Below are 9,101 nucleotides of genomic sequence, written 5' to 3' on the forward strand. Positions count from 1 at the left end.
AGATAGTTTGCATAATTCTGTGATGGTGTTTTAAAAACACTATTTTAGATTATTATGTTTAGATTTAGGGAACTATACCATGCTTAATATAGCTTTGTAAATATTAATTATCTGTGCAATATTAAGAAATACAAATGTTTCAAGCAAATAACAGCAGATTCTTTGCATTTAAAAGTGATTTTTTATTTATTTATTTTTTTTAGCTTTCGACCCTTGTTCTCAAATCTGCTGAAAAGCCCCTAAAAATGTCCACTGCCTCCACAAGATTAGATGCCGCCATTCAGCAAATACAATAACCAGCAATGTTGCTGCCTTTCACGGATGTCTGTTCTTGTGGGATTATGGAAAGGAAATCCAAATTTTTTTTTTTTTAGTTGATGTAAAAACAAAAATATAAAACAACCCCTTCATATTCCTGTATGGACACACTCAACGCAGGCACGCAAATATCAGCCCACATCGGTAGCCGACATGAGGCGAGTGTCTTAATCAAGATGACACTTCAGGGTCATGCCAAATTCGGCTTGGCCTCTTCAATGTGTGAAGGCCACAAGGAGCATGACATCTGTGCTTGAAATGGAGGCCCAGTCTCTCGGCCGCTGCCTTGTGTTATTTCCCCAACCGGACAGACTCTGCTGCTTTGAGACACACAGTCAGGACACACATATGTCAAATAGTGTGCTCTGTCGCCTTTGTAAAAGAACTGAACCAATGAGAGGAGCTTTACACGGTGCACTCTGGCCACGGCATAACGTATAAATGAATCCAGTTAGATAAATGCATGGTTTCACTGCAGGCTAAATAGCAAAAGTGTCTGTTACAGTGTCACACATGTTGACTCACATCCTCTGTACATACTGTCCTGCACAAAACGCCTGATGGAGATCTCATTCATTCGTTTGCAAAATTCCAAATTTGTTGTGCCTGAACAGAGTCCAGGGCTGCACTCCTATCCACAGTATCTGTGAGTGCACCATGTCTGGGGAATTTGCATGATTGCCTGTAGATTATGTGAACATCGCCACCTCCCCCTCTTCCTCCTCCTCTTCCTTTTTTTTCCTCTTTTTTTTTCATGGCTCTCTGCTGTGAGGATGCACACACATCCTTGGGCAAAAGAATCTAAAATAGATCATACGAGCAACTGGAGTAGATGCACAGGCACAGGAAGCAGCTCACGGGCAGACTTGAGTCATGCTGGCAAGATCATGCACCCTGAGCTGACAGCCCAACACACCCGATTACCAATCACGTCACTTGCAAAATGCAGCAGTAGCCATACTATATGTCGTAAATAAATAGAGGAAAATGTTGAGAAGCCACGCAGATTTCCCTTCATAAAGGACTTCTTAGCGATGTCAGGATCTAAAGGGAGGGCCCTCTGTGCTTCAAGACGGACCTGATGAACATCTCCGGCTCACGGAGCAGTGGCTCATTCAATGTGTCATGTGGACTGCTGGCAATGGCATAACCTTTGCAGAGGGAAGGGAAGACAACACGGTCACTCTGGATAACAGTCTCGCAATGAACAAAAACAGACCCTGTCAGGCCGTCTCAGCATCAGTTTTAGGCTGCACAAAACCGCGAACACAACCTACCAATCGCTCTTTGCCTTCTCCTTAGTCCTCCCTCCTATCAGTTGGTACGACTCCTTCTCCTATAAGGCTTGCACTTGATTTTCCGGGGATACTAATAATACCCTTCTACTTTACATTCTCGTACACTATGTGCTGCCTCAGCTCCATGTTTGACCCGCTTTCTTGGGAACGTTTGGCCTGCTGCATCACCGTATGGTGCTTGACACAGCCAGTGATTTCTGAGATTTGGTTGGCATCGGCGGTACAGTGTTATCTATTATTGATTTGTAATGATTGATTTAAAGAGCCATCTGCTGCAAAAGCATGCTGCTTCTAATTTCTGCAAGAGAACAAATCAATAATCAAATGAAGTACAAAATGTCCATAGAAAAGCATAAATAAACAAGCAGCAAACATTTGTAAAGATTTCCCAAACTTTGTCAAAATAAAACTCCCAACTGTCAGTAGGTTTACGTTCCCCTTCCAGCAGGACATTAAATGTACAACCAGACCTAGACTTAACCAGACTTAAATTAAGTTGAGAATCTCTAGCAACCCTTCAAAGTGGATGTTCACAAACATTCTCCAAAATATTTGGATCTCCATTTGCTGGAAAAGCTTCTTGCGCAAACCTTTAACTCAGGGGGACCTAAATACAAACTACAAAAACATGCAGCACATGCATCGTTCTATTTCTGCTCCATTGTGTACACTTCAATATTAGAACTATCACATAAAATCCCAGCAAAAAATATTTTTAAAGGTTTTCATGGCACTATTGGGCCTTTAATGAACTGTAGATGGACAGGAAAAGGGGCAAAAAGAAAAGAGGAAGACGTGCAGCAAATGGCCTGGGGCCGGGAATTGAATCGGGGACAGTTGCATTGAGGACCGTACCCTCTGTTTATGGTGCGCCTGCTCTACCTCTGAGCCATGTGGTGCACCCGCTGGCGCTCAGTTAAATACTGGTCAAATGCAGAAAAAAGTTAAATGGATATGAATACCTTTCGAGACACTGTACTAATGACGAGCTAAAAATTCTCAAATGCTGCTTTTTTTTCCCCCCTACAGGGTCAAGACTCCATGTAATCACTTAGATTTTCTCATTTAACATCAGGCGAAGATGATGTGTGTTGAGACGGCGTGTTTTGGGCAGCGAACAGCAGATGGATGTTTGAACCATTACTAAGGGGCATTCTCATGTCTCATTATGAGGCTTGTTAAGGCCCATATTACAGCTGCTTGAGTGAGCAGCCTTAATAAGGAAAGTGACCCAACACCAACACGAGCGGCAGCATTTTACCTCTGACTGCCATCTATTTGCTCCATTCGTGGCCCTATCGCTTTCTCTTGCCGGTCTGCCTCCCCCTTTTCTGCCACAGCGCCATCTTTCCCCCCTCAACTCTCCCACCGCAACCACCACCACTACCTCTCCCCCCCGTTGTGTGTTTGGCAGTCACACAGTTGGCCATGTGTGTGCTGAAGACGTTACATAATGCCCTCCTTTCACTGCACTCCAGATCAAAGAGAACAATCCAGCACAGAGAAATTGCTCTTTGCTGATTTTTCCTCTCTTCAGCCCTTACATTGTTTTTTCAGACTTCTGTACAGTACACTGCATTATAACCAGCTTCAGGATTCCTGTGGAAAATCAAACAGAGACAAGGAAAGGAGGAAAAAGAAAGGAGGCAAAAAAAGTTCCAGATTGGGCTGAACATGTAATACTTTGTCAGAATTAACATAACATAAAGAGATTTGTTAATTTTTTTTAAACTGCCTTAAGAAATTGGTGTAACTTTTCAAATGTAATCCACTTTGCATTTCCTCCATCTTCAACCTGATGCAACTCTGTTGAAAACATCGCTCCAGAAGCATTTCCGCTCAAAGTCTCTTTCCTTGTTATGAAACGTTTAACCACCTGTGATCACACGCAGACAAAAAGGGGAACAGGCCAACGAAAAGAAGCTCTTTTTCATCCTGAAACAAAGATTTTCATAAAGCGAAGGAAAAAGCGGTACAGAGAGGCAGAGGAAGAGAGAGCAAGAGTGCATTAAATGCTGTCAACGAGGCTCGGCCTGTCCACATCCTTGTGAGCATTGAGATAACGAGGCTGTGCTGAGGGAACGTTTACCTTCCATAACAAATTGTACACAGCACTTTGTGAGACCAGAGGCTGCAGCTCTTAAACTGCAACTAAAAACATGATGTGCTTTAAATACATGCTGGTAGATTTACATTCTGTAAAAAAGGTTTTGTCCAATGAGAGATTTGGCAAATTTGAATATCAGATCAATATAACATGACAAACATGGCCTTGTTTGAAAAAGTAATTACTCTCAATCCTAAAACTGGTTATGCCACAATTGGTTTTGCTGTGGACAGGTTTTCGTTCTGAGAAGAATTGTTTGGATTCAGCCACAGTGCAGGGATTTTGGCGCAAACAGACTGTTCACTGCGTCTTAATCAGAATCAAGCCCAGATTTTCAATATGCCACTCCAAAACCTTCATTTTCTTCATTTGTCTGTTTATTCATTCAGGTCTAGATAGGCTGATTTGCTTTAGAAAATAAAATGTCTGCATAATCCAAGTGTGCTTGAGCCTAAAGTCACAAAGTGCTAATTGGATTCTTCCGTTGATTAAGGCAAGTTGTTCAGGTCCTGAAGCAGTAAAACAGTGCAGCCTTTGTTTCATGTTTTGTACTATGCATAAAATGACCTATTTAAGATAAATCGACTGATCTTCTTGGATGCCTGTCCATGAATAAATGGGCAGCAAGTTATCGGTGTAAAACACTTATTATTAGACTGATGCTAAATACAAGAGAGGAAAGAGGAGAAAAGTGCTATTTGAAGTGCTCATGGTTGAGCAAAACAGAGTCATAGGTTGGTTAACGCAGTGACACTATATAATTCTGCTAGAAAATATTTGACATGGCTCGACAATTTTATTGGGTCGTCTTGGGTCGGCAGAGCATTGAATAGTAAATAAATCACAGATTGATCACCGACCAGAGATTTAAGCACACAGAGATTTTCTCTCAACTCTTTCTCAACCACATATAATAAACATTTTATTTATAAGTACATTTTAAGACTCTCAGTACATAAAAGAGAGATCATTGAAAAAATAAACAAAAAAATATCCTAAACTACTAAATACAACAATACTCATAAAACATGATGAAAGTAAAGAGGATGTAGTGAATATGTGGGATAGATTCATGTCAAAACCTAAAGGTGTTTTGACATGAATCTTGAATGTTGATAGTGAAACTGTACAAAGATTACTGTTAGTTGCAGTGTCAATCACACAGTCAGTTTGTAATCTGAATTTTTTTAATAAATCATGACATAATCTGCTGCTCTTTGAGATCTTTTAGCCTAATTCTTGATTTCAGAGTGAAATTAAACCAAAATATATGGTTAATTTCTCATTTACAAGCCACATTTCTTATTTACTCAGATTTGCAACAATACAAATGCATATATTATTGTCTCTGACTCAAACTATTTCCAAAATGAACCCCAGTTGATGGTGAGGAGGTTTTCATTCCCCTCAGACAGCTGCAGTCCTTATCTCTGTTAAAGCCCCCGGTGCTGGAGACTGGTTGGCTGGTCGAAGGGAGCAGAGCAGAGTTATCTTTGACCCTCAGCCAGGGGGGGGGGATGAACAGGTAAACCAGAAATAAAAGCATCTTTAGGACACAGCATGGGCTTGTAGAAGTGCAAGGCTGACCATAAGCTGTGTCGCTGCAGCATTAGATGAACTGTGGGGGGGGGGAACGGTTTGGTGCTCAAACCGTTATCGCACCTGACAGCGTCTGGTTCGGGATCCAGTGGTGCACGCGGCATACGTAAGCAGCTGGTCATCTGTTGGTCAGAGTGATAGGGTGTGACATGTCACACGCTACATTAGAGTCGGCCACAGGATGAGTTTGACATTCCACAGAAAATTTGGTCCACCACAGAGCTGTGGTCCCACTCATGACGTAAAACCAGACCCAGGCCTGCGTATTAAATCTCAATAACTATATTGACTTCTGAAAATTTTGGCTTGATTTATGGCTCAGTTTTAAATTAAATATATTTAAAAATATTAATCAGATTTAATCTTTTCTCTGTAGTTTCTACTATCAGAAGTATATTTTTGCCAACAGTATTAGAGGTGAGTGACTATTCTTTGCTCTTGGTCATATCAGTTGCCTACGTCACTTATCAGATGTTCACAACTATTCAACATGGGCATAAATGTCATATTGATTTGGACCTTTAAAATTACTTATTTGAAATGTTATTTTTCTGGGTGGAATGATGATACAACCAATTATCATCATCAGCTGCAAAAATACTCTGCTCCTGGTCAAAAACAATCAGTCCGAGACAGACAGGAGGGTCCCACCACAGCGCATACACTGTCATTCATGCCTGTGTATGCGCTGCTCTATGTGCTAACGGCAACCATTGCAGGAAAATGGTTTATCCACCATTATCACTGGCCGTGCTAGCTGGCGTGAGCAATCATGACAGGCTTGCTATGGGAAAGTAGCTGTAGCAAAGCAGAGAGCAAAGGGAAGGGTATGAGTAGCGTGTATATGGGAGTGATTGACAGCTCTGATTAGTTGTTTCTGAGCAGGAGCAGTGTATTTCTGCAAATGGCAGTAGGACCACAGTAAGAAAAAGGAGAAGTTTATATACATATATATATTGCTAATTACATTATCACAGCATAGAGGCACTTTTAGCAAGTATTTAAAAATCTTATATTTTGTTTAAAATAAAATTTTACCTGAATTTCTTTGTTATCCCTTGAATAAAATAATTATGGTAAAACTTCAAAATTGCTATAACATTTTTCCCTCTCACTGGACATGTGAAACATAGAAATACGCTATGATTATATTACTTCTGAGTATGAGTGTCCACAACACTAACCTGTCTCTGTAGTCTAAATAGAAGTTGCTGTTCCTGTGTGCCTTAGTTAGGAAGCTGCTTTCTGCTTGCTCCACTGTTTAGTGTTTCCTTCAGCTTCCCTGGTCCTTTTGCTTGCCTCAGCCTTGTGGTGGTCAAAGTGTTCCTGAGGATGTCTTACCTGTCACCGTGCAGCTTAGGGTGCAGCAGCTGCAGGACCCAGATGCCTGAGGAAAGCAGGACAGAGTGGGCAGACTGGGCTGCTGTGGATCAGCCTGGGCCGACTCACCCATCACTGAGCACGGTTCCCAAACCCCTCTGACAGATCGGAGTAGAAAGCACGTACCACATCATAGCTGTGATTCACCACTGCCTCCAGACCAAGCATGCCCAGAAGGCCGCCAGATCTCTTAATCATCGCGTATGCATGTGTGGACGTTGTTTACGGGAGAGAGCGAGACAGACGAGGAATGAATGAGCTTGTTTGCGTATGACAGGGCTTCTATAAAAGTTGCCTGTGTGTTTTCTGTGTGTCAGAAAGAGTAAAGCACATCCTCACAGACCTTCAGAGTGTCTCCCAGAGAACAGCAATGAGAACTATCTCATGCATTTGCCACACTTTTATTTTTCCTCTTTTAAGCAGCATTTATCCATGTGGGTCAGCCTTAATATCTGTGTGGATTCTGCAGAGTTACAATGTGCAGTCAAGGGCAAAAGTATGGGGAATAAATTCAAGGCACGCACTGAGGTCGCTTGTTTAAGTTGGGGTATGACAATGTGCCAAAAATAATCAAATTAACATGCATTAGTATGCAAACATAGACACAAAGATTTCTTGTGCAAAGCATTCAAGAAGCAATTGTCCATTTCATACAAATAATGCCAGGATTAAATTTTTCAGAAAAACAACAGTTTTGTGTCATAAATTTGATTACCTTCCACATTTAGTCATGAATTCTCATGAACTGAACAGATTTAGGCAACATCCCGAGGAGTGAAATGTTAAATGTGTGCTGGCGTAATCTGACAGAATTTATTTAGAATGCAGGTCTTTAGTAAAGCTGCGCCCGAAGCAGCTGCCTAGTCCTGTCTTCACGCTTAACAGGAGTGTTTGTACACGTCCACATACAGTAACTTCATGCACAAAGACTAACATAAAGACAAACTGCACACGTTCACGCATTCACACGGATGCAAGCTTGAGTGGTTACACGGCACATGCACAATTAGAATAATTTGCATCTAGTTCTTGCTGTAGTTTAGCATGAAAATAATGAATTTGAGAACAAAACGTAATGTGTTTTTGTTCTGTTTTAATCCCTTTTAACTGATAAACTGCTGAAGTTTATTATTTATTTTCTATGTTTGATTGCATAAATGGGAGCAAGGAGACTTTGGGAAGAAAATTTGAAAAGGAAGTAAATAGCTGAGTGTTAACAGCTATTTACTTTTTTAATAACCCCAAAAATGTTCAGTGCAATAAGTGTCCTTCTGAAGTCACCCAGTAAGTCCAGCGGGGTGTAAGCTAATAATGTGAATATAACTGTTCTGTAAAGGCCTCGGAGATTTGTTGGAGAACATTTTAGAACAGCGGAAACTGATTTAATTGCAGATGTGATCAATATGGCGACCACACAGGACTACTTGGGTGCAATACTTTGCAGGAAATTATATCCAAAGTATCATGCATTCAAGCTCAGCATGTCTATAAAATACCGGGTCATAACTCCCATTACTGCCCACACCAGGTGTATTTATTAGTGACTGAGATGCCAGTGCTCTTGGAGTGGTGGAAACATTTTGTAATGCTGAATAAAGAAAAATATCCTGAAGATTAGGGTTTTTGTAATCAGTATTGTTCAATGCATTTTTAAAAATAATCACTGATGTCGCAGTTACATATTTTCCCAAAATAAATTTTTTGTATAGTGCTTTGAAACAGTATTTTTGAAGTAGCATTGCATAAATAATAAAAAAAAGAATTATATTGACATTCAAAATGCTACGTCTAGGGGAAAATTAATTCTGCACATTACCTTGAACATAACATTCCCTTGGTGAAACATTGTGGTGACAGAGATGCCTTTCTTCTGCAAGGAAATGGACACTGCACCATCTTAATTGAGTAAATGCAGGACAATCCTAGAAGGAAACTTGTTAGAAACTGCAAAACACTTGAGACCAGGGTGGAGGTTCACCTCCAAGCAAGACCATGCCCCTTAGTCAGAGACATCATAAAATGATTTACATAATGGCATATTCATGTGTCAGAATGTTCCAGTCAAAGTCCAGACCGAAATCCAGCTGAGAATCTGAAGAGATACCTCAGTCTGACATTCACAGACATTCTCCCTCCAGCCTAAGATAGTTTACAGAGAAGCACTAGTGGAAAAATAAAAAAATTCTTATGCAAAAGTTGGTGCTGCATAAGCCCTAAAACACTTGCAGCTTTTTGCTGCAGAAGGTGCTTTGACAAGGTTTTGAGTTAGGGCACCAAACACAGATGCGCACAGCATTTTTTCAGACTTTTATTTTCCCTCTCATTTCCCCTTTGTACACATGCCTATGCTGTTATGTCAGATATCACCCCAATATGTAACATGAGTATTTGCAGTTGCA

Source organism: Gambusia affinis, linkage group LG01 (assembly GCF_019740435.1).
Source record: "Gambusia affinis linkage group LG01, SWU_Gaff_1.0, whole genome shotgun sequence".
NCBI classification, from domain to species: domain Eukaryota; kingdom Metazoa; phylum Chordata; class Actinopteri; order Cyprinodontiformes; family Poeciliidae; genus Gambusia; species Gambusia affinis.